Here is a 27,070-nt window from a genome sequence, read left to right as displayed (position 1 = left end):
ATTTTTATCATTTGGTCTCCTGCAGGGTAGATCTCAGGATCTCACTCAAGTTACTGTCCACATTTTTATGGAGGAAAGAATTAAGTCACTAGTTTTGGTCAATGGATATCACTTGATGACTTCATTCTGCCCAGCTTTGCCACCTCATGACCTGGACCTCTTAATCGGAGGAAGGCTGCCATGCCATCTTCCCCAGCGCTCCATTTAAACCCAACTACATACAGTTTGCGAAGACCCAAGGAGGCTGCACCTTTGATTTTCCAGCTCCTACTATAAAGATGTGGGACCAAGCTAAGGGAGCTATCCATTTGAACCCACTGCACTTCCTCCTCATCGCCCCAGAATAGTTTTCTTTAAATGTTTTGCTGTTCTTCAATGATCTGCCCTACTGCTACAATAACACAAAATGCAGGAGTGCAGAAGAGGGGCAAGTACCATCACCCTATCTATGCCAATGTGCCAGCCTGTTTCCTCAACATTCTCTATGATCTAGTGAGGAAAGTTCTACAATCAATTCAATTCCGAAAGGGTGGGTTGGTGGAAACTATCCAATTGCCCCTATGCAATTTGGTAACATGAGCAAGAGAAGGGAGCCACCAGTTTGTCCTGAACACAAAAAAAATTGCAACGGATAGAAACTTATGGACAGGAATTAGAGGAGTGAGCGTATGTGTGCATGAGAAAGCGGTGGTCTGTCTGGCTTTATTCAACATTTCCGTATCTATTTTGATGGAAGCGAGTGGCTTACTAAGACATTGTAGGGGCAGTTAAGAGTCAAATACATTGTTGTAGATCGGTAGTCATATGTAGGCCAGACCAGATACAGACAGAAGATTTCCATTCCTAAAGCTCATTACAATGTCACTATTACAGAGACTGGCTTCTTATTTCAGGTGTGTTTAACTAACGGAATTTAAATTCCCCAGTTGCCGTGTGGGATTTGAATTCATATCTCTGGGTCATTAGTGAAGGCCTCCAGATTACTAATCTAGTAACATAACTGGTTTTCTACCGTGCCCCACACAGCTGGCTGAGCAGGCTCCACGAGGGCACGGAACACTTGATCAGTCTTATAGGGACTTCCAATGAGGGAATTCACTTAACCACATGCTGATCCAGCCTTAAATCAGAGGCAAAACAGCATTTTCTAATCCATTTGCATACTTATAGCTCTTACTTGTTACATTTGGCGTAAGATAGGATGATCAGAGGTTAAACGCTCCACTTGAAGATAACAAAGGAATAGTTTCATATGTGAAGTATTAAAAGTGAGAACACTCCATAACTCAGTACTTGAATGTAAAGTTCACCCAACAGCACTACCATTGCTTTGAGAGGAGTGTGGCTAACTGAAGAATTCACACGGGGCCCCAACTGGTGCAGACTGTTCATTCAGCACATTTCACTTGCTGAAGATGATTTGACTTGAACTCTGAAGAGGTTCGATATTCATACACAATTAGAAACTGCAGCAGCATTCCCAATTCAGACCAGCTGTTACTGCCTAAGCTTCCAGGGAACTGTCTGTACATCCTCCAGCAGTCCCACACAACTCCAGACACACAGTGAATCAATTATTATGGCACACACAAGTTGCAATACGCAGCTGTCAACGGGACAACTTTCTAACTCAGTTTTTCCAAAGATTCCACCTCCCGGGTTTCTGGGGGATTGAATGAAGACTCTTCCACTTAAATCTTTAATTAATTTGAACATAAAACAAATGCCCAGTTCCCACCAACCTACTTCTGATTTGTTCAACTGACTACACCTCAGTCATGTCTCTCACATCCTGAAGATGCTAACCCTCAATCAGGTAATCACAGCTACCACTTTGGGCTGTTCTTCCCACGTGTTGAGTAAATAATCGCTATTCGACAAGGAGGCACCGCACCCAAGTTTCACTTAATGGCTGGTTCCCATCACAACATTCGAGAAAAATCTATAATGTATGCACAGAATGCGATGAAGACACGTGAAATTGGCTCTTATTTTCTTTTGCTTTTTATGTCACAGACTTGCATTCCAGGGTCTGTATGCAACAATATGCCCTTAACTACCGCCTTTGACATAGAAAAACATTCCAAGGTACTTGACAGAAGAATAATTAAACGGTTGCCTGGTCAAAGGAGACAATAGGAAGGGTGACTAAAAGTTTGATAGGTTTCGAAGAAAGAATTTGCATTTCTATAGCACCTTTACCTCAGGAAATCCCAAGCGCTGTACAGCCAATGAAGTGTAACGAGTGTTGTACTGCAGGAATGAGAGGAAATATTGGCTGATTTATTTCCCTTCCTTAAGTGAGGGATGGAGCACAGAGCAAGGATAGAACCCAAAGACCATTCTCATCTGTATGACTCATTAGACTGAACCATCTGGGAGATTTTTTCCATAATGTTGCTGTGAACTAGGAAGTGTACATTGGAACCGAATAATTAGGAATGAAGGAATTTGCATAGATCCTTTCGCGTCCTCGGAACATCAAAACCTGTTTCCCCTCCAATAATTAACTTCAGCAACCTGGCTGTTAGTTATATAAAGAAATAGAGCTGCACACAATGAGGTCAACACAAAAGAGATTGAGACAAATTACTTGGCAACCTGTTCCTGGTAGTGGAGGGAGAAATATTGATCAGGATACCAAAGGTTCCCGCTCCTCTTTGATGTCAGTGCAGTGTCTTTTTTTAATATATTGTAATGCATGCACACGCACGCGCACACACACACAATCACTTGAACTGACAAAACAAGGTGATGGCTTAACATCTGAGAGATTGCACCTCCACCAACTCGTAATCGCAGTAGGGCACTGGAGCCTGAGCCTTGATTATGGGCTCAAGACCTGGAGTGAGACTTGAACCTGTTGGGACTCAAGTCACAGGGACACCATCGCCTGAGTTAACACTTCTCGTACTGTGTCATTTGCACCACCAGATTAGATACTACAAACCTACTCCACCCCTACCCTCTCTAACCTGGATGGTAACACAGTGTGGAAGGAGCCTTTGTTAGTTCTGTGCTACTTTTTTAAAATTCGTCCATGGGATGTGAGCATCGCAGGCTGGACCAGCAATTATTGCCCATCTCTGAGGGCATTAAAGAGTCAACCACATTATTGCGGGTCTGGAGTCGCATGTAGGCCAGACCAGGTAAGGATGGTAGATTTCCTTCCCTAAAGGACGTTAGTGAACCAGATGGGTTTTTACGGTTTCATGGTCATTAGACTCTGAATTCCAGATTTTTATTGAATTCAAATTTTCCCATCTGGCCTAGTGGGATTCGAACCCGGGTCCCCACAGCACTACCCTGAGCCAGTGACATACCACCAGGCTGCCGCCTACCCTCCCCCTGCCTCAAGAGTGGATTAAAAAGTACAAGGGTCTGAATGGTACTCACCAGCCTTGAAGAATGGAGGCAGGAAGTTTCTCTCTGGGCATGAAGATGGTATATGGCAATGTTACGAGTAATTCAGTGAAAGTGACCGCCTGAGAGAGAATGGTGCAAACAAAATCAGGAAAGTTGCTCATCCTTTCAGAACCTGTCTTCCCAGCAAAGAATCCAATCATTTCTTCTATAGTTCCAAAAGGTTTTGCCCCACTGCATCACATTCGTCTCTATGAAAAGTCAACACTTCATGTGTTCTAAATTTGCCTTTCTCCAGTCTAATGCCATTGCCCCTGATCCTGTTGTCATATACATTTCAGCTGAGATGTTTAACAAAGGCCCAATCTATACACTCAGGTGGACGCCAAAGATCCCATGGCACTATATTATTTATTTGTGTCACAAGTAGGCTTACATTAACAGTGCAATGAAGTTGTGAAAATTCCCTAGTCGCCACACTCTGGCGCCTGTTCGGGTACACGGAGAATTTAGCATGACCAATGCACTTAATCAGCACATCTTGTGGACTGCGGGAGGTAATCAAAGCACCCGGAGGAAACCTACGCAGAAACAGGGAGAATGTGCAGACTTCACACAGACAGTGACCCAAGCCGGGAAGCGAACCCGGGTCCCCGGCGCTGTGAGGCAGCAGTGCTAACCACTGCGCCGTCCTGAAAAGTCAGAGCAGTTCTCCCTGGTGTCTTGGCCAACTTTTATCCTGAAATCAACATCACTAAAATAATTACTATGTAATTATCACATTGCTGTTTGTGGGAGCTTGCTGTGTTCAAACTGGCTACTGCATTTCCTACGTTACAGCAATAGCACTGCAAAAGTACTGCATGGCTGTAAAGTGCTTTGAGACATCCTCAGGGTTTGTAAAGGGCTATATAAATACAAAGACTTATTTTTAGTCTGAAGCAGTGTCTCCTTTATCTTAAGTATTGTTGAAAAAAAGAATGCTGTCAAAGCTTTTCATCTTGCACTCATCAGGATACATTTGCAAGAATATCAATTCTTGAGTATTTTTGCAAATCTGTGCTGATGAATGAGAGGTGAAAAGTTTTTGACAGCAATATTCAAGTTTTGTACTACCAAACAACCACTTTCTACCTAACTTCATGCCCACACATTCACAGAAACAAACCTTGGTCCCAAACAATGTATTCTGTTCTCTTACAGATGCTAATTAGCCAGTCATTTTTAATATTGTGCGTCATCTAGAACAGGAAGTGAGAGAGCTGGAGAGTCCGTGTTACTGAAGGTGAATGGCAGAAAAAAACATGCATTTAGCTGAAAGAAGGTTTATTAAAAGCAACCATGAGGAAACATATGAGTGAACAGGAGACAGGGAAGAGGGGTATTCATGGGTATGTACAAAGAAGAAAGGGTACTAAAGGAGCTTTGGGGAGGGGTTCCATGCACATACAACGGAGGGGCGGGTTGGGGAGTGGAAGTGTAGTTGCTAGTCAGGATAAAATGAGGTAAGAGGTGGCGAAAGTCAGAACTTTCATGCACTACAGATACTGCTCTATGAACCATGCATTACAAGCCCTGCAGGCTCTCGCACTATGATAATTCATAGAGATTTTTTGTGTGATAGAATTCTGCAACTGTCATCAACACATTAAGTGGCAGCATGACACACAAACATGTGTTGTCAGTTAGTTCTTGATGCTGACCCTGATGCCACAGGTTAGACATCTTGCCATGGTGACATGCTTAACACGATAAGCAGGAAGTTGGTGGGGAGCACTGGATACAAGAGAAACAGCTCTCCGTTTCATCTCTCTCCCACAGCTCCCGTCTTGAACATGCTGCATGGCTTCTTATTGAATAGCAATCACATTTCAATGGGCTTGAAACTCTGCCACTAGATACAGTGGACAGTTTCCATGGCGCACTTGGAACTTTGAACGGGACGTAAAGAACGAATCAGTAACTTCAGTCAATAAATAGCTAACATTCTCCAAGATCCCATAAACCACCAGCTTCTCCAACTTAATGTGTTGACAGGGAGTTGGTCACTGATACATTGATATACACACTCTATAAGTGGTCCAAGCCATAAGCAGGAAAGATAATACACCAGTGGAGGCCAAACCCAGCCAGTTGTTCAAATTACTAAGCGTCCCGACTCTACATTTTAAACATCAGGTAGAAGACTTGCTGAGTTTAGGGCAAAGTTCCTTGTGTTCTGCTCTCAGGAGACCTTTCCCACACATTGTGTCAAACTGAGGTGGGTATGAGAATTTTCAGCATCATTTTGCACTGGATCTTCACAACTAGCAAGAAATAAAACTATGCTTCTTTGAAGGTGTGGGAGGTGGTGCAATGCGAGACAAACATCAGGCTGTCACCACCTCATGCCAATGACTGGCTGTTCTCATCAAGAAGTGCGGAACAAAGATCTACTTTAAGATGCTAACATATCTTTTTCTCATACTCCCCCCCCCCCCCCCTCCCAAATAAACACTAGATAAACATTATCAATGCTAATTAACAGTCTGCCCTTAAACAGAATCTCCCATCTGGTGATACATCCCAAGATGTTGCACAAAGTGGACAGTGGACCCAGAAAGTTAGGGATATGACAGGTGGTGAAGTGGCAATGAAATTTTTCTGGAGCCACATGAAGGTAGGAAACAGAAGAGACTGGAACTGTAGAATCCAAGGGCAATATAGTTAGAGGACCAGAAGGGGAAGAGGATAAGGGGCAAGAAAAAACATTAGACAAGGTCAGGTGGTCATAAGGCTAGAGAAGTCTGCAAATGAGACTAGCATGGGTTTGTACATCAAAGTACTATAGTGATGGAAAGTCAGTGAGGAACTGGGGTGATAGAAGAACAGGATAGCATGTTGGTGTGGATAGGCGGGTTGGAGACCTCCCCACTGACAAGAAATAGTCACGGTAATGTGAGTGGAAGCAGCAGAGGTGGTGGACACTAATTTCAGAACTCCAAACATACAATGATGGTGATGGACTAGATGGGGGTCTAGTCCCCCATCTAGTCCATCTGCCAACAGATTGTGGCTTATATCCCTGACATTTCCCTTTAGGAGGGCGATGCTGGTGAGCAAAAGACTTCTCCTTTAGCGCCAATTCCACTTTGTGATCGGATTTAAAAATACAATTGAAACTATTCCTGGAATTGAACCACTAACTTTTTTTTCCATGTCAAATATTTCATATAATTTTACACATAGAAATACATTTGTAATATTGATAAGATTTTCTACTGCACCAGGTTGCTGGAATCCGAAAATGCTCCCTTGTAAAGGAGAAACTAAGTTGACAAAGTAAATTCTAGTGAAATTTCAAGTTAAGAGAAATTTCAAGTTGCTTGAATATAGGACAACCAGTAAAACAATAAACACATCAGGATTTATTTGACTGAAATAAAGATAATTCTTTTAGCTGAATATATACAATAACCCTTACAGCTTAATAACCTATAACCTGAGGCTTCACCACCGAAGCCACTACACAGAGATGCTCCCCACTCACTCAGGCCCACTTGCCAATGGTTAGTGTTGTGATACTGAGCTATGGAGACATGTTCCCAGCAAAGGGAAAATAATCAGTCATATTTCAATTGCTGATCACTAACTAGTAATCCACAACAATCATTTGGTCAAGTTTGATAGAGATGTTTGCCTTGACAGAATAACCTGCAGCCGGTCATTGTTTGGGTACACAATGAGATTGGGTTGGATAAGAATGCGTCTGCCTATCACTCTGGGGGTACAGGGAGAGCGTGCTCATGAGCTAGGCATTTATTTACCTGATAAAGTCATAGGACTTCTTTTTGAACCACAACAATTTGGGTTGCGTACACAAGAAATGCCAACAGGAATAAAAATCTTTTAAGATATGGGAAGCCAACCTTTTCTTAATTCACCTTCAGTATTTCTGTGACACCGAAATGGAGAAAATACTCTGTCATCCAGCAATTAGGAGAAGAATGTGTGCCCAGGTAGTGCCTTTTGCAACTTCAGGATCCCAAAGCCAATTACAAATTAAATACTTCCTTTTTTGAAGTGTTGTCACTGTTGTAATGTACTAACCAGTTCGCAAACCACAAGCTCCCACAAACAGCAATGAGATAATAGACCAAATAATCTACTTTGCACATGTGGGTTGAGGGATAAATATTGGCCAGGATATTAGGGAGAACTCCCCTGCTCATCTTCAAGACAATATCATAGGATCTTTCACTTTCACCTGAGGGGAATATCGGGGTCTTGGATTAACGAACTGTCCAAAAGATTACATTCCCCAATGTTCATACTCTTATTGTCTCATCATGACAAGAATGAACACTTTGGGTCTCAGGGCAGGTGAGGATTTATGGTCAGCAGCTTTTATTTGCATACAAAATGCATCCAAATTACTCAGTGAACTCAGCCAACTTTCTCTGAGTTACCAAGTTATCAAACTATTAAATATAAAATGCAAGGTGGCTACCAAACACACTGCACAATACAATTTCAGAGCACAGGCAGATATTGATTGGCTCCCGAATCCTGAACATTCCTACAGAACCAACAAACTCACCCACGCAGTTAATTTATTTAGAATATTACCAGACAGAGATCTGGCTGTTCATAGAAGCTTACAGCAAAACAGCTGGCTAAATCAAGCCAGTCAAATTTGAATGCCCTCTAAACGAGTTCTCTAAATAGCCCAATCCATTTCCCCGCCACCTTTCAAGTGTTTTCATTTCCAAACCTTTGTGCCCCACTTCTTTTTAATAAAAACCTATTGCAGATTCTTATTCCACTTTGGCTTCTGGTACAGCATTCCATGTCCTGTCATCTACAGCGCTAAAACATTTCTCCAAAATCTTTTAATAAAGATTGCATCGACTCCAAGCCAATGGAAATAAACCCCTCAGAATCAGACCTCCTGTCAGAGTTCATTTTAATCTCCTTTGCCCTAATTTCTCCAGTGCCTCCTCCTAACCACAGCCTCTCATCTATCATCCTGGAGAGTATGCAGAATAACATCTCTGTGGCCTTGACAGCCTTCCTAAAATAAGGTATCTAAAACTGGACACAGTATTCTAATTGTGGCCGAACCAATGACATGATTAGTTTAGAGTCATGCCTTAGTTTTATTTATAAATCTATTAACTTTTTTTACATACAACTCTTTTTAACATAATTTATCAATTTATCCCCCAACCTTCAAAACCATCTATCAGTACCAAAGTTTCTCTACTCCTTTTCAAAGCTGTTATCATTTACTGGATGTGATCTCATTATTTGTACTGAAATGTATCACCTAATTTTCCTTATTAAATTTCAGTTAGCATTCAATGGAATATTGGTTTCCATCTCAACGGCTGAAATACAAAGGCCAGGAAGTTATGTAAAGAGCATTAGTCATACCAAATTGTGTTCAGTTCTGAGCATCACACCTTAGGAAGGATATACTAAACTTGGAGAAGGTGCACAGATTCACCAGTCTGATATCAGGCCAGAAGTATTAAATTATGAGGACAGATTGCATGATCTTGGCTTGTATTTCTGAGTTTAAAAGGTGAGGAGTGAATCCAACTGTGCCGTGTAATACAACGAAGGAATTTTGTTTGAATGGAGATGGAGGAACTATTTCCTCCTGTGGTAAAATCTGGAACAAGGTGCTTAATCTGGAAATTAGAGCCAGGCCATTCAGAAGCCATTATTTTTCATTAAGCAGTGTAAATATTTCCTAAAATGGGTCAACTGAAATATTTTAGAACGGAGGCTGACAAATTTTTGTTGGATACGGGTATGAAAGGATATGGAATAAAACGACGGTTTACGTAGTTGAAGTGCTGATCAAGCACAGACCTTGCTGGAGAACATATCTGAAAAGTAAGTAAAGGACTATGGGGATTTTTGGGGTCAGACAGAGAGAGGACATGTACCCTTTCCTTCGTGCTCTGCCACTTTTCTTTTGGCTCACGTCCGATCCTTGTTGCTCCCTGTGATGCCTTGCTTTTATCTTGTGGCTTGTTGTCTTCTTGCCTCCTGGGCCTTTTTCTTCTTATATATTATCCGTGTTAGTTTTTTCTTGTGTGGGGTGTTGCGTGGGAGGTACCGCGGTGTGACAGGAGAGAGAGAGAGAGGGGGGGGAGAGAGAAGAAGAAGGAGGAACAAAGGAAAACATGTTGATGGTTTGCTTCTGTTGTATTTTAGGTGGTTGGGGAGGGGTGGTTGTTGAGTTGGTGTGTGTTAAGAGGAGGGGGCTGCTAGGTAGGTGTTTACGTGTTTCTGGGGGCTGGGATGGATGTCCAAGTGGTGTGTGTGTTGGAGAGTTTTTTTGGGGAGGATTTCCTGACTGGGAAGGTTTGTGTCTGTTGCAGAATCAAGATTCTGGTTTTTATTTGGGGGTTGGGGCGGGGGGGGGGGGTGGAAAGAATGGAGGTAGGGGTTGGAAAAACATTTTAAAGGGTGAAATTCCCAATCGAAAAGTTGTAGAATTTCTCATTCCAGCACAAGAAAATCAAACCTCAGCACAGCAGGTGCATCAACCGTTTCCCTGTTTACTCATGAGTGAGTGTTGGTTTTGAGCGACACCTTTTCAGATCAATCTAGCCTGGCAGCAGGAAACCAAATATTCTTCCTCACATTCTCTCAGATCTGGGTACTTGCAGTTTAGAAGAATGAAATGTTATTGGGGGAGGTAGGCAGGAAGGTGGAGTTGTGGTTAAAATCAGATCAGCCATGATATTATTGAATGGCAGAGATGCCAGACTTGAGGGGCTGAGAGGCCTACTCCTGTTGTAATTCATATGTTCATGTAGAGCTTCCCTTCTGCAACAATGCCTCTCCTCAGCCCAAGAGCACTGTATCACATGTCACCATAGCAAACTGTTACTTCCATTACCAATACCCTTCATCTGGGTATCAGAGCAAGATCAATGCACCAATAAGAAAAATTAGCTTGCAATGACCAAGATCCATATCCCATGTAGCTATCAAGGCAATTTAAACATTACAGGTCCATTTTGTTGTAGTATGACCAACAGTCCAATAGACAAATGGTGGTACAATATCCCTGCTACAGTTCGAGAGAGGGCAAGCAGGTACCAGAATGTGGCTGGTATAGGTACAATTATACCTAGTAACTCCTGCAGGTGGGGTCAAGGGCAGGAAACTGGCAGGAAAGAGTGCTCTTTCTTAGGAGTGCACAGCTCAATAGCAGAGGCAGTAACTCCCCGCCAAAATAATTTGATCCATGGTCAAAATTCCGGTGATTAGCAGAAATGTTGGGAGCCAACAAATGCTTGCAAGGAAGCTGGAATTTTATTTTCAGAAGCATCAAGCAACAATTTGGGTAACAAAGAACAAGAACAAAGAACAATACAGCACAGGAACAGGCCCTTCGGCCCTCCAAGCCCGCGCCGCTCCCCGGTCCAGGATTGAATCCTGAATCCAGGATCCCCGCCCAATTTTCCAGCCTATCTACATCCTAATATCCTATCCACCGAGCTGTCCCTCACAGCTACGATGCTTTGTTCATCACAACCTATTAACTCACCCCCACCCCCCCATTCCAGACCATGTGATCTCCAGGGAGAGGCGAAAACCCAGAGTGAAAACCCCAGGGCCAATATGGGGAAAAACAAAATCTGGGAAATTCCTCTCCGACCCCCTGAGGCGATCGAAACGAGTCCAGGAGATCACACTGGCCCTGATCAGAAAATGCTTCCCAACCCTATTCATTTCCACTTCTGCTTTACGAACACCATCTGAATTCCCTGCCCCCGAGACAGGTTCCCAACTTTCCGCAGTCTCGCTCTGTACTGGCACCAGCAAGATGATCATAGAATGAAGCCTTGAAACGAGAAACAAAGAACAATTAGCAATTAGCCCGCGCCGCTCCCTGGTCCAAACTAGACCACTCTTTTGTATCCCTCCATTCCCACTCCGTTCATATAGCTGTCTAGATAAGTCTTAAACGTTCCCAGTGTGTCCGCCTCCACCACCTTGCCCGGCAACACATTCCAGGCCCCCACGACCCTCTGTGTAAAATATGTCCTTCTGATATCTGTGTTAAACCTCCCCCCCTTCACCTTGAACCTATGACCCCTCGTGAACGTCACCACCGACCCGGGGAAAAGCTTCCCACCGTTCACCCTATCTATGCCTTTCATAATTTTATACACCTCTATTAAGTCTCCCCTCATCCTCCATCTTTCCAAGGAGAACAACCCCAGTTTCCCCAATCTCTCTTCATAACCAAGCCCCTCCATACCAGGCAACATCCTGGTAAACCTCCTCTGTACTCTCTCCAAAGCTTCCACGTCCTTCTGGTAGTGTGGCGACCAGAACTGGACGCAGTATTCCAAATGCGGCCGAACCAACGTTCTATACATCTGCAACATCAGACCCCAACTCTTATACTCTATGCCCCGTCCTATAAAGGCAAGCATGCCATATGCCTTCTTCACCACCTTCTCCACCTGTGACGTCACCTTCAAAGATCTGTGGACTTGCACACCCAGGTCCCTCTGCGTCTCTACACCCTTTATGGTTCTTCCATTTATCGTGTAGCTCCTCCCTACATTATTCCCACCAAAATGCATCACTTCGCATTTATCAGGATTGAACTCCATCTGCCATTTCCTTGCCCAAATTTCCAGCCTATCTATATCCTTCTGTAGCCTCTGACAATGTTCCTCACTATCTGCAAGTCCTGCCAGTTTTGTGTCGTCCGCAAACTTACTGATCACCCCAGTTACTCCTTCTTCCAGATCATTTATATAAATCACAAACAGCAGAGGTCCCAATACAGAGCCCTGCGGAACACCACTAGTCACAGGCCTCCAGCCGGAAAAAGACCCTTCCACTACCACCCTCTGTCTTCTATGACCAAGCCAGTTCTCCACCCATCTAGCCACCTCCCCCTTTATCCCATGAAATCCAACCTTTTTCACTAGCCTACCATGAGGGACTTTACTAAAGTCCATATAGACAACATCCACGGCCCTTCCTTCGTCAACCATTCTGGTCACTTCTTCAAAAAACACTACCAGGTTAGTGAGGCATGACCTCCCTCTCACAAAACCATGCTGACTATCGTTAATGAGTTTATTCCTTTCTAAATGCGCATACATCCTATCTCTAAGAATCTTCTCCAACAACTTCCCCACCACGGACGTCAAGCTCACCGGCCTATAATTACCCGGGTTATCCTTCCTACCCTTCTTAAATAACGGGACCACATTGGCTATCCTCCAATCCTCTGGGACCTCACCTGCATCCAGTGACGAGACAAAGATTTGCGTCAGAGGCCCAACGATTTCACCTCTCGTCTCCCTGAGCAGCCTTGGATAGATTCCATCAGGCCCTGGGGATTTGTCAGTCTTTATATTCTCTAACAAACCTAACACTCCCCTCCGAGATACTCCCAGTCAACACATCCCTCTCCTTTGTGAATACCGACGCAAAGTATTCATTTAGGATCTCCCCTACTTCTTTGGGCTCCAAGCATAAGTCCCCACTTTTGTCCCTGAGAGGTCCGATTTTTTCCCTAACAACCCTTTTGTTCCTAATGTATGAATAAAATGCCTTGGGATTCTCCTTAATCCTGTCTGCCAAGAACATTTCGTGACCCCTTTTTGCTCTTCTAATTCCCCGTTTGAGTACTTTCCTACTTTCTTTGTACTCCTCCAGAGCTCCCTCCGTTTTTAGCTGCTTGGACCTAACATACGCCTCTTTTCTTTTTGACCAGTCCCTCAATTTCCCTGGTTATCCACGGTTCTCTAATACTACCCTTCCTATCCTTCTTTTTTACAGGCACATGCTTGTCCTGTAGCCCTAACAGCCGTTCCTTAAAAGACTGCCACATACCAGATGTGGATTTACCCTCAAACAGCCTCTCCCAATCAAGAGCTGCCAATTTCTGCCTGATCCCACTAAAGTTAGCCTTCCCCCAATCCAACACCTTACCCTTGGGACACCACTCATCCTTTTCCATCACTATCCTAAAGCTAACAGAATTGTGGTCACTATTTGCCACATGTTCCCCTACCAAAACTTTGAAGACCTGACCGGGCTCATTCCCCAGTACCAGGTCCAGTATAGCCCCCTCTCTCGTCGGGCTGTCTACATATTGTTCCAACGAACCCTCCTGTACACATTTTACAAATTCCTCCCCATCCAGAGTCCCTGCCCTCAGCGATTTCCAGTCTATACCAGGGAAATTGAAGTCTCCCACTACAACAACCCTATTTTTCCTGCACCTATCCAGTATCTCCTGACATATCCATTCTTCCACTTCCCTTGGGCTGTTGGGGGGCCTGTAGTACACCCCCAACATAGTGACTGCGCCTTTCCTGTTTCTAAGCTCCACCCAGAGTGACTCGTTACACGAACCCTCTGAATTGTCCTCCCTCTGCACCGCTGTAATATGCTCTCCAACTAATACCGCTACTCCCCCACCTCTTTTGGCCCCTCCTCTGTCTCGCCTAAAACACTTGTACCCTGGAATATTCAGCTGCCAGTCCTGTCCCTCTTTCAACCAAGTCTCTGTCACCGCAACCACATCCAAATTCCTCGTGCGCATTAAGGCCCCAAGTTCATCTGTCTTACCTGCTACGCTCCTTGCATTGAAGTATAAGCACTCCAGACCTCCAGGCCCAGTGAGGTCGTCCTCCCCCAGAGTGCTCTTCTTCTTTGCCAGCCTTGTCCCAGCCCCAAGCTCGTCCCCAGCCTCCACACTTGTAGACCTAATATTTTGATCCCCACCCCCCTGCCATACTAGTTTAAACCCCCCCGAACTGCACTAGCAAAGCTCCCAGCCAGGATATTTGTGCCCTTCCAACTTAGTTGTGACCCCTCCCTCTTGTACAGGTGCCATCCTCTCCTGAAAACTTCCCATTGATCTTTGAAAATGAAGCCCTCCCTCCTGGACCAGTCCTTTAGCCAGGCATTCATTTGTGTCTTTTGAACAATTATATATTTTGCTGTACCAATAACTGTTGTTTCTGGCTTGCCAGCGCATGCCTTACATTAACCCCAAACAAAGTGTGAAAGGGTGGGATCAAACAACAACTCAACAGTCAATACTGAAAACACTGTCGAACAAAAAAGACTAGGTCGGATTGTGTTTTTGCTTTTTCCGTGGGGAAGATGGAAGGTGCCTTATTTCACTTGTATCTTTGTTGGACACATAACGAGAATAGTGATAAAAATAAAAGCCAAAATCAAGGGGTGTTGAACAATGGATAGTGCAGAGGAAAGAAGCGATCAGATATATCCTTTTGTTCTCACCAATGCTCAGTGAAGCAGAGAGCGAACCATAATGAATTTGAGTTCAGAGATAGTGATAAACAATAATACAATACATAACAATGACATCAACCATGCTCCAAAATAGAATTCAACCCAACCCAACATTGTGACCGTTGGGTATTGTACCTCAAACTGTTTGAGAACTACTAGCCGATAGCCATCTTTACGCAAGGGAAGGTATCTTCCAAACCTACAGGGCCTTTAAAATTTTGTAGGAAATAAAGATTCTAATCATTCAACATAAAAACTGAAGAGTAGATTTATTTATGTCACTAGCTCTTCAGAAAATAGCATAATTCCACATTTTATTCTCTATACTAAATCTGGTGTCCCCTTTCTTCCAGTGTGAATCTTAGATCTAAGGTCTCTGTTCATCAGCCTGCTGCTACTAATAGGTGTGCAAGCATGGTATCTTCTGGTCCATTTGAAACACACCTTGATTAACAATGGCATGACTGACTGGAGTTAAGACAAGTTCCTGGTGTTAGAGTCAAAATTCGGTCAAGTTCACCAGTGGAAGGTGTGCGTGTTTGGAAAAAAAAGTGCTGCTTGGCTTCCATTGCTTGTGCAATCATCTCCTCCCCAGAAGGTGCCTGTTTACACTGAGGCAGCATTTCACAGGCATTGGGTCACATTCAGTGTCTCAATTCCAATAGTCAATCCTCACACACAAGCCTCGTGCCAACAGGCAATTCACCTTGGGAGGTAGCCAATGTTGCAACATTTAAGACATTTCTAATGAATGGCTGGAATGGAAGTACATAAATATGTGAATGATTATACAACAATGGATCTAAACCAAAAACTCATTAATTTAACAAAGCTGTACCAAGTTTTGTGGATCCAGAGGTGCAAATCCCAAACAGTGAGCTTACTTGGTCATGTTGTCATGACAGATGGTTCCCAAAGAAAGAATAAAATGAGGAAACATTACACAGAGTCAAAGCCTTCAAAAAGGGAGAAAGCTGAACAAAGATGAAGAGAGACTATTTAAAGTCCTGAACTTTCTACAAGACTTAAACTTTTCCATGAGAGGAAAGTAGGGGAGAACTTTGAGTAGCCACAATAAACCACAAGGTATTTATAGCTAGCCTCTGAGAACGGTAAATCTCTATCTGCAACGCCTGTTACCATCCGATCTGCTATTGGAGCTCCAGATAAGAAGCGATCGCAGATGGTCCAGCTTCATCTCAAGCTGCTGGTCTTCAACACCAGCATATTCACTCTTCACAAAATCTCACACACAAGGCAGCTACTCTAATTACAACGCCCCATCAATCAAATGGGGTTACTGAAAATAGGAAGCAGCAGACACAGCTAAAGATCACTCATGCAAGAGGGCAGGCAAATGGCAAAATAAATTTACAAGAATTACACAAAGCATAGAAAGTGTAGCTTTATTATACTGCAATGGGAACAGAGTTAAATTAGCTCCATTGGATTTAAAGAGACTGCACCAAACTCAATAACTAGAAAACATGACAAAGCAATTTTCAAAATGCCAGAAAGATAGAATACCTAAAGAGCGTAGTATAGGTGACAGGGGAAGGCTTCACAATGACCTGACTTTGAAGTATTGTTCAAAGGGAAAAATAGGGTATTTTAAGATCAGACCTACAACAGCCCAGCACTGCTCTGGTGCATGATAAATGGCTGCAATAATCAGAGTACAAAAATATGAGATGTTTACATATGCAGTTGAATGCTGGCCTGGAGCAGTCAAGGTGCTGGGAAGGCTCGATGGCACAGCGGTTAGCACTGCTGCCTCTCAGCACCAGGGACCCGGGTTCAATTTTGGCCTTGGGTGACTGTGGAGTTTTCACATTCTTCCAATATCTGTGAGGGTTCCTCTGGGTGTTCCGGTTTCTACGCTTTGTGTAATTCTTGTAAATTTGTTTTGCCATTTGCCTGCCCTCAAGCAGCATGGTCCAAAGATGTGCAAGTTAGGTGGATTGGCCATGCTAAATTGCCCCTTAGTGTTCACAAATGTGTAGGTATGGGGAATTAGAAGGGCACGTGTGGGGTTACAGGACAGGGCCTGGGTAAGATGCTCTGTCAGAGTACCCAATACTCGGTGCCTGGGGATTGACCAGGTTTTAAATATCTTGGACCTTCAGATGGTGAATGGTTTGTAAGAGAACTTCCAGGTGGTGGTGTTTCTATGTTGGCCTTCTAGATGACAGTGGTTGTGGGCTTGAAAGATGCTGTCTAAAGAATCTCGTAGCAGCAGGTTAAAGTCCAACAGGTTTATTTGGTAGCACGAGCTTTCAGAGCGCTGCTCCTTCATCAGGTGAGTGAAGAGTTGGGTTCACAAATAGGGCATATATAGAAACAGACATAATTGCAAGATAATGGTTGGAATGCGAGTCACATGATTGGACTAACCATATAAATACTGTAGCTACAAAAGCAGGTCAAAGACTAGGAATACTGTGGCGAGTAACTCACCTCCCAACTCCCCAAAGCCTGTCCATCATCTATACCGCACAAATCAGGAGTGTGATGGAATACTCTCCATTTGTCTGGGTGGGTACTGCTTCAAAAACACTCAAGAATCTCGACACCATCCAGAACAAATCAGCCCACTTGATTGCTACCCCTTCCACAAACATTCAATCCCTCCACCACCAACGTGGCAGCTGCGTGTACCATCTACAAGATGCACTGCAGGATCTCGCCAAGGCTCCGGCAACAGCACCTTCCAAACCCACAACCACTACCATCTAGAAAGACAAGAGCAACAGATGCCTGGGAACAGCACCATCCTGACTCGGAAATACATCACCATTCCTTCACTGTTGCTGGGTCAAAATGCTGGATTAAAAAAAAAATTTGCTCATGAGTGCAGACATCGCTAGCCTTGTTCAGAGGGCATTTAAGAGTCAACCACATTGTTTGTGGGTCCAGGGTCACATGTAGGCCAGACCAGGTAAAGATGGTAGATTTCCTACCCAAAAGGACATTAGTGAACCAGGTGGGTATTTATGACAATCAACAATGATTTCCTGCTTAGGTCTTTTCTGCCATGGTGGGATTTGAACCCAGAGCATTATCCTGGATCTCTAAATTACGAGTTCAGTGATATTACTATTATGCCACCATCTCCCCAAATTCCCTCCCTAACAGCATTATGGGTATACCGACACCTCAGGGACTGTAGCGATTCAAGAAGGCAGTTCACCACCACCACCTTTGCAAGGGCAATTAGGGGTGGTTAATAAATGCTGACCTCGCCAATGATAGTCACAGATCATGAGAGTTCAAAAAAACCTCACGTCCTGAAGGACATAGTTGCCATTCTGGGCCTGTTGCAGGTGCTAAGAGGATCAACACGAGGGAAAAAACTGCTTGAGCTTGTCCTCACCATCTGCCTGTCACAGTTGCATCTGCACATGACAGTATTGGTGGAAGTGAGCACCATACAGTTCTTATCTTCATACTGAGGACATTCTCCATCATGTTGCGTGCCACTGTCACAGTGCCCAATGCCAACAGATCTCACTGCTCAAAACTGAACATGCATGAGATGCTGAGGCCATCAGCAGTAGCTGATTATATTCTACCGGTCTCTGTTACATCATAGCCTCGCATACCCCTCACCATATCATCATCACCAAGCCAGATGACTAACCCGGGTTGAATGGGAACCATAGAGAGAGTGCGCCTGATTGCCACCAGAAATACTAAAAAATAAAGTACCAACCTGGTGAAGCAACAACACAATCTGTGACATGCTATACGAACCAAATCCTACAACCAGCGTTCCCCCTTCCTTCTGTTAGTGTAGCCATCTTATTGCATTGTTTAGTCCCTTCAGGACTGATGCACAGTTGAACGTGCCGGCTTCTTAAAGGAGTGTTGCCTTGCATGACCTGTTTGTTCCATGTGCAGTCCATTCCCAATTGCTATGTAGCCACACAGATTAGAGAGAACAATGCATATAACCAATAAATCAGATCAAAGCTCTGTAGCCCTGCTACATCCAGTCGTGAATGAAAATGGAAAACTAATATGAGGAGGTAGATAAACATTTCCAACTACAATGATGGCAGAACCCAGAATGGAAGTGCAACAGTCAAAAGTCTTGTTTGCAAGCATCTTCAGCCAAAAAAGCTAATAGATGATCCAAGTCAGGCTGCCCACCCACCATCAGAGTAACACAGGTACAAGCCAGTTTGTGAAATCAAAACTAGACAGCCATTCTTTCCTTAGAGTTTGACTTAGTAGAGAGTCAACACCCCTCCAGCCCACCAGTGTCCCAGCTACCCATCACCTGTGTACCAATGCATCTGCCAATCAGTGCTGGCTTTCAGTCAATTCGGTTGACTTCACATGATATCCAGAAATGGATGAGCACACTGGATTTAGCAAAGACTAGGGGCCCCAACAAATTTCCAACTGAAGACCGAAGACCTATGCTCCAAAACTAGTTGTTCCACGAACCAGGCTATTTCAGTTCAGCTACAATACTGTCATCTATCCAAAGTGGAAAACTGACGGTTGATGCCCTGCCCACAAAAAGCAGGACAAATCCAATCCAACCAATGCAGTATTATCAACTGCTGACAACTAGCAAGGTGATAAAGAGTTTAGATGATAGCGACATTAAGCACACTCACACTAATACCTGCTCAATGTTCAAGTTGGTGGAGGTCAGCTGTCACAGTTCCAGGACATCAAGTAGTGCCCTGGATCTGATCATCTTCAGCTACTTCAGTGACCTTCCCTTTATCATAGGGTCAGAAATTGGAATGTTCATTGATAATTGCAGTGTTCAGTTCTACTTGCGATTCTCCATGAAAAGGTCCTTGCCCACACACAGCAAGACCAGAACAATATTGAGTCATAAACTGATAAGTGGCAAGCAGCATCTGTGTCAGAGAAGTACCAGGCAATAACCATCACCAAGAGAGAATCAAACCATCCAAGACAGTTAAGGCATTTAACAACGTAATCCCCCACAGTCTGCATGGTGGCACAGTGGTTAGCACTGCCGTCTCACAGCACCAGGCACGCAGGTTCGATTCCTGCTTGGGACACTGTTTGCATGGGTTTCCTCCAGGTGCTCCGGTTTCCCCTCTCAGTCCAAAAGACGTGCTGGTTAGGTGCATTGACCATGCTAAATTCTCCCTCAGGTGTACCCACCAGAGTGTGGTGACTGGGGATTTGCTCAGTAACTTCATTGCAGTATTAATGTAAGCCTACTTGTGACACTAATAAAAAAATTAAACCCAAAAGTAATGACTGACCTGGAACTGAACTGGACAAGCCGCATAAATACTGCAGCTTCAAGAGCAGGTCAGAGGTTATGTATTCTGTGGAGAGTAATTCACTCCTTGCTAGCAATACTAATATCCCATGAGTGAATTTTTAAGAAATGGATATGAAATTAGGTCCATATCAGCGGCAATGCTTCTGTCATTTTATGTTAATGAAGCTGAGAATTTTGCTGAAAATTGTATGTTGCCCTGTCCTGCATTTTAAGTAAAATGAACTATCTTCTTGATTAATAATTAGCATCATTTGATGATATTGCTCAGAAGCCCTTTTGGAATATTTGAGAGAAGCACATGTAAGGCATGTACCAGATTATAGTATTCAGTTCACAAACGGGGCAGAGTTTTCTTGTTATGACCAACTTATGCTCTCGATTACAGAACAGCAATGGTAAACTCCTGAGAGTAGAGGTCATGCATGTCCACTTACTTGTAGAGATTGGCAACACTGCATCAGAGAGAAGGGCAGATGTGAAATTTGCCCAAGTTTTAGATTACCCTGCCCGTTGGCTGATATGTTCTTCTCCTCCCCATGTCAGAACAGTGGGTAAAATTAAGAGGGGCACTCGGTCACAGCTGATATAGATGCAGGGTCTCACAGGAGAACAGGAGTTTAAGTTAGTTTATTAGTATCACAACTAGACTTACATTAACACTGCAACAAAGTTACTGTAAAAATCCCGAAGTCGCCACACTCCGGCACCTGTTCGGGTACACAGAGGGAGAATGTAGCGTAGCCATTGTACCTAACCAGCACATCTTTCGTATTATGGGAGGAAACCGGAGCACCTGGAAGAAACCCACGCAGACACGGGGAGAATGCGCAGACTATGCACAGTGGCCAAAGTCAATTAAACCTGGGGCCCTCGCACTGTGAGGCAGCAGTGCTAACCACTGTGCCTCCCACTGGCTTGATAAATTAGTTGCTCATAGAGCTGATTACAGAGCGCAAGCAAGTCTTTGTGCCAAGCTTGTTACTCAAACCAGATGTCAACACAAAGGAGCTGGGAAAGAACTCAATAAATTAATAATGGAAGTGCGTAAACCACTTTTACATGGGATGCACCACAGTACACATATCCATGGCACTGTGACCATTCATAAGCTATTAAATTAGTTTTTAAAAAAACTTAGCAAGAAGTTCTGCTTCACTGCTACATAAAGGAGATGCAGATCAGTCTTGGGACTCAACAATTTCCCAGCATAACTCACGAGTAGCTGGCACTATGCCAGAGTATATTACTTGATGGCAGCAACATGAATGAGACAGAACAGAGGCCAGATGCTTCCCAATCCAGTTTGGGATCAATTAATAAGAATTTTTGAAAGAAAGATTACTTTTCGGTACAGGAACAAAACTCTGGTTAGTTTGATGTTCAGTACCTTTAGAACATTTCAGAACTATAACAACAAACTCTCAACCTATTTCACAAACTGGACAATGCCAAAAGGGGGCAGGGTCACACACAGGACCATTTATTAGTCACAATGCTAAGAGTGCACATAAAGGAAGGAAGTCATCCACTATCAGCATTTTGACCTGATTTCCTGGATTGGGCAACATGCAGGCTGAGGTAGATTTCAATCAATATACAGGTGACAGATACAGACAAACACCAGAAAGAGACAGTTTACCACGAAGTAGGTGCCGGAGGCAGAGGGCAGAGCCATTCGGCCCACCAAGCCTGCATCGACAACAGGCCCTATCCCCAACCCCACCTATTTACCTTGCTAATCTCCCTTACATTAAGGAGCAATTTAGCACGGCCAATTCACCTAATCATGCACATCTTTGGACTATAGGAGGTAACTGGAACACCCGGGAGAAACCCACGCAATAATGGGGAGAAATTGCAAATCCCACACAGACACAGTGACCAGAGGTTGGAATTGAACCCGGGTCCTGACGCTGTGAGGCAACAGTGCGAACCACTCTGCCACACAAGAGATATTGATATATATATATGCAGGAAGGTCAAACAGCTAGACAGAAGTATAAAGACACGTACTCAAATAAATTGAAGTGTCAAATGTCTCTTGCTCAATTTCTCACTTTCAGAAGCATGGTCTAGATTTCAACTCCAGATTGCAGACTGTGAAATAGGATTTATTTTAAAATTAAATAGAAAATCTACTGACGTATACCAGCAGCCAGGACTGAAATTAACTCGGCATGAAGTTGTTTAAATTAGAAGCAAGTCCAAGTATTAAATGACCATTTCTTGACTGGACGCTCCGGCCCGAGTCCAGCATAGTATTAAAACATCTGAAGAACATGTTAAATAATAGAAAACAGACATATCTATTGTGTCATGGTCAACTTGAGATGGAGAGAAAATGACTCCAGACAGAGAACGGGATTTGTGTATCCTACAAAAACTGACTTTTATCACCTACCTCACTCTCAGATTATCGTTGGAAGAGAAATTCCAGCCTCAGTCTTCAACTGAATGGGAACATTCCACCAACAGAAAAGGGCAGAGTTAGCAACTCCAGCCAGGACAACAATCCTTTCCTGTTCATGCTTCAACTATCAAAAGACACCTAATATCTCTTCACTTGTCTTAAGTTAAAAACAAAGACAAAAGATACAGAGACAGAGGTGGAATTGAAGGGAAAAAAACAATCCTCTCATCTTGCGCCCTACTTTTCAGGACCTGACACCCACGAGTAGTTGGCCACCAGAAGACGCACTAACAGGTTCCAGGCGACGCCGGTTCATTTTATGCCTAACTAAATCTTGCACTTCACTCAGCCAGATGCACTCTACAAGACACTGAAGCAAATCTCAGCCCCAGAGGTTGGTCTCCTTGCTGCTGTGGGGTACTGTAAACACTTTCCTACAACTTGTCCAACACCAGAGGAATGGAGCAACTTTACCATTTTTATTGTTTCCTCAGTAAAAATGTTACCCGACCACACAGCAGCTCTGACCCCTCCCTCAATTTATAAGCTGATTTTGATTGTTTAACCTTCCCAGGGCAGGTACAGCATGGGTTAGATACAAAGTTGAGCTCACTCTACACTATCCTTTAATGTGCCTCAACCTCAAAAGTATCCTGTACTGCTCCAGTGAGACATTTTTCAATTTCTCAGAATGTTGGTTGGTTCGTGTTGTTGAACCATTCCACTTCAAAGAGTTCAGATTTTATGTTGGTAGTTATCAGATGAGTAAATTTCATCTCATCAATTTGCACTGGGCTTGAACACAAGTACAAGAGATGAAAGATTGGCTTTGAACCTACATCACTGCCCAGTCCCTTCCAGTATGAATTGTTGAACATACATCTCTGTTCCATAATACACCCTATGCCTACTCAATAGCCAACAGCCTACATCAGAACTTCACATCCAAACTAACTGAACTGTAGCACGATAACCTGTAACTGGATCCCATCAACAGGAATCAAAGACAGATTCCATGCTATTTGAGATAGGCATCTGAAGCATACTGGTTCTATGACCTAGTTTACCTACCTACAGATTCCCGTCACAGTACCCAGCATTATCTCATCACCCATTCAGCCATTTCCCAGCACTTTCCTTTCAATGCTAATACAACAGCAAGACTGATGGTTAAAAGTCATCCGAACACAGACTGGAAAGGAAGTAATAAAATCTTCTTGCGAACATAATTATTAAATTATGATCCTTTAGTCAGAAATGACTGGGTGGTATTAAGCCGCACAGTGAAGGGGGTGCACTGCTTGATGGTTTAACCAAGGTAGAGAAAACAAAATCAGCCATGCTTTGGTGCTCCTGAGATCTCGCCAATGAGCTCTTTTGGACCAAGTGCTTTTGTGGATACTGGGGCCTGAGCTTTTTGCTAGATTTCTAAATGGCTTAGCAGAAGGAAGAGAGAACCGTATAGCCAAGATTGACAACTGAGTTAATGTTGACGGGAACAAAAATTTGCAAAGGAACATCGATACATTAAATGACTCGGCAAAACTATGGCAAATGGGAGTTCATTGTGGGGGAACTATGGAGATCACCCACGTTGAACCCAAGTTAGAAAAATTAAGAATATTTTCCAAATGGCTCTCTGATACAGCTGAAAATGCTAAAAGGTGTAACGAAATGTAGAAGGCTACAGAATTTTAGTCTTCATCTCAAGAGATCTAAAATACAAAGGATTAGAGTTATAGATCTGTACAGAGCTCTGGTTAGATCCCATTTAAACTATGGCATTCATTTCTAAGCATCATAAGGTAGGCATATTGGACTTGGAGTTCAGTGCAGATTCATCAGAATGATACCAGGGCTAAAATGGTTATCAGTACAGGTTGCATAAACCAGGCTGGTATTATCTCGTGTATAAAGATTAAAGAATAAATCTAATTGAGATGTTTATGATTAAAGGAGTTGATAGGGTAGAGAGAAAATTATTTCCCATGTCCGAATTGAAGGAGCATAATCTTAAAATTAGAACAAGGCTATTCAGGGTCAGTCAGACAGCAAATAAAGGTAGCGTAAATCTGCAACTCTCCACACCAAAAACGCTGCTAAAGCTGGAAAAGTTCAAATCAAATTGGTGAGTTTTGCTAGGCAAGGGTTTTAAGGGATGCGGAGAAATGGCAGATTATTAAGAGTTAAAGATACAGAATGCCAGAATCTAATTGAGCAGTGGAAAATGTTCAAAGAGATGAACAGTCTAGTCTACTCCTGTAATGCTCCAGTATCCTTTCAAGCACTTCAATCCCTGAATCAGCATTGGGGCGATTCTGGTACGCTCAGTCACAAATACAACCATGCACCCATCATATTGTGCCAAACATATTACTTGGCACCTTGAGTTCCTCAAGCCATGACCTCTCTCAGAATCCTACAGTGCAGAAGGAGGCCATTTGGCCCATCCAGTCTGCACCGACCACAATCCCACCCAGGCCCCATCCCCATAACCCCATGCATTTACCCTGCTAGTCCCCCTGACGCTAGGGTCAATTTAGTATGGCCAATCGATCTAACCCGCACATCTTGACTCTGGGAGGAAACCAGAACACCCAGAGGAAACCCACGCAGGCAAGGGGAGAATGTGCAAACTCCAAACAGACAGTGAGTCAGTTAGCATCTGTGCAGAGTTAATGTTTCAGATGCAGATTCTGTCAATACAGATGAAGGATCTACACCTACACTTGTCTATTCACTCCATGTTTACTTATTTCATTAGCTGTAGTTGGATGAAAAGCAATGGTTGGATAATAACGGTTCACTTTTAGCAAGACTTTGGGAAGACCCAAGGATGTGAAAAATGTTTTTAAATGCAAACTTTAAGTCATCAGCAAACTCATAGCAGCTGTACTCATTTTTTTCAAAAGCCTTATGATGGGGAACATACATGTAGTGAAATAGGGAAGGTTTTTATTCCCCCATTTTATTTGCTCAAAATAGCTTCCTCAGTCAACGGGCAACCAGAATATGACCAAGTTTTGGGAAAATAGACAACCAATAGTGATATTTGGGAAACCGTGAGTACAGTCTCATTACGGAGCATACAATCAGAAAAGAAGTCAAAGGTACTTGAGGGAGAAAAATGAAAACATGATTAAAAAAGGAACCCGAGAGCCAATTTGGCAATTGGAGTCACAAATAGTGGAAACAACCCAGATCAAGTAATCACGCAAGGAGAAAGTGAGTGCTTCAAAGTTTATGATGGGCATTTTCATCAAATTGGAAACTTAAGTCTCATCTCCACAGTCAGAATGCCTATCATCGCGACACTGTCACTTGGCTAATTGGAACAAACGAAAACATGTCTAGAAATCCAACACTGGGAATTCACAGGGCATGCTGGGCCATCAGCAGCAGAATTATATATCATCGTAATCTGTCCCCGATGGTCAGCACATCTCTGGCTCTTCCATCACTATCAGCCAGGCAAACAATGATTGAATGGAAAAGTGTAGAAGGATGTGCCAGAATCATCACCAGGCATACCTTTAGGGTGCAAGATCAACCTAGTTAAGCCATTACATAGGGCCTGACAACAAAAGTAGCCATCTACTCTTTAATCCCTATCCTCAACTGTGGCAGAGCTCCGTATATTAGTTTAAGAGGAAAGGCCAAAGTATTTGCAAGCTCATTCAACAGAAAGCGTCGATTAGCTAAATGCACTAGACACAGTCGATGTACAGTTTGTTGGTTCTTTTCAATAAATTTTAATGGAGTCACTGCTCGCATATTACAAGGGCAACAACACCATGGGGCCCCTTGTTGAATTGGCAGTGTGAAGCAGGAAATGAAAACTGCAGGACTGCTCTCTTCTATGCCACTTTTTAATGTTCAAATCAACTCGTTAAAAAAAACTGAACTTTTTTTCAATTCTTTGACTTTGACCATTTCTATTATTTAAAATATATAGGGAGTAAACAGTCTGAAGACTTGCTTACTATTCAAGCCATTCTCAGAAAAATCTATAAATAAACCGTCTATCATCCTCCACCAATAATTGGATTAGCTTTAGCTCAAAAGCTGTTGAGGCCCAGGCTTGGAGCAAACTGAGGGGATGTAAACTTTGCAGACGGAAGCCCATCTTTAAGATATATGTTAGCGTATATCTAAAGTGACATTACAAAAAACATGCTCCTGCTTGAGGCACAATAAATCCCTGGCTTCCATTAGACGCTAGAGGAGGATTGCTATCAGAGTTTTCACTTTTTCTAATAATCTATGCTGTATTCATAGTCTCTCCAAATAAGGAAAGTCTTGAACAGTGCAGCTGCAATGAAGGCACATCTGGTAACTGCTATATAGAAGGCAACAATTCTCAATGTTGTTTTTATACAGGAGACCCTTCGAATTCCATGCGCATGAAGATATAGGATCCTGTGGCATAAAGGATGAGTAATCATTCAGCAATAATAAACAAGATCACACACATGCTCCGGGCTACAATCAGTTATGTTCCTATTTGTATGGAAATCACAAAATGAAAAACAGCTGATCCCACTTGTCTGATCCAGTCATGAGCAGTTAGTACAATTGCAAACCTGAAACAGACTTACTGAGGACATTCAAATCTGACTCTGTCCATGAGATCTCTACTTTTATTCACTTAACAGGCTCAGTTTTTGGAATTCCCACTCTTCCTCTCTTGCCCAACTATTTAAAAACTGAAAACC

General features: G+C 43.2%; 1 protein-coding gene across 17 annotated transcripts in view; it reads right to left on the bottom strand.

The window, feature by feature from the left end:
* Window positions 1-27,070, bottom strand: part of LOC144509222 (thyroid hormone receptor-associated protein 3-like) — a 114,774-nt gene that overhangs the window by 69,472 nt on the left and 18,232 nt on the right. For 9 of the 17 annotated variants that reach the window (XM_078237738.1, XM_078237747.1, XM_078237743.1 and 6 more), the window contains one exon: window positions 3,397-3,485. The exons of the other annotated variants lie outside the window; for them this stretch is intronic. The gene's annotated coding sequence lies outside the window, so the exon portion shown is untranslated. The remainder of the gene's footprint in view (window positions 1-3,396; window positions 3,486-27,070) is intronic. 17 annotated transcript variants of the gene reach the window in all.

Source organism: Mustelus asterias, chromosome 21 (genome assembly GCF_964213995.1).
Source record: "Mustelus asterias chromosome 21, sMusAst1.hap1.1, whole genome shotgun sequence".
Taxonomy (NCBI): domain Eukaryota; kingdom Metazoa; phylum Chordata; class Chondrichthyes; order Carcharhiniformes; family Triakidae; genus Mustelus; species Mustelus asterias.
This window is presented reverse-complemented; position numbering and strand designations above follow the sequence as displayed.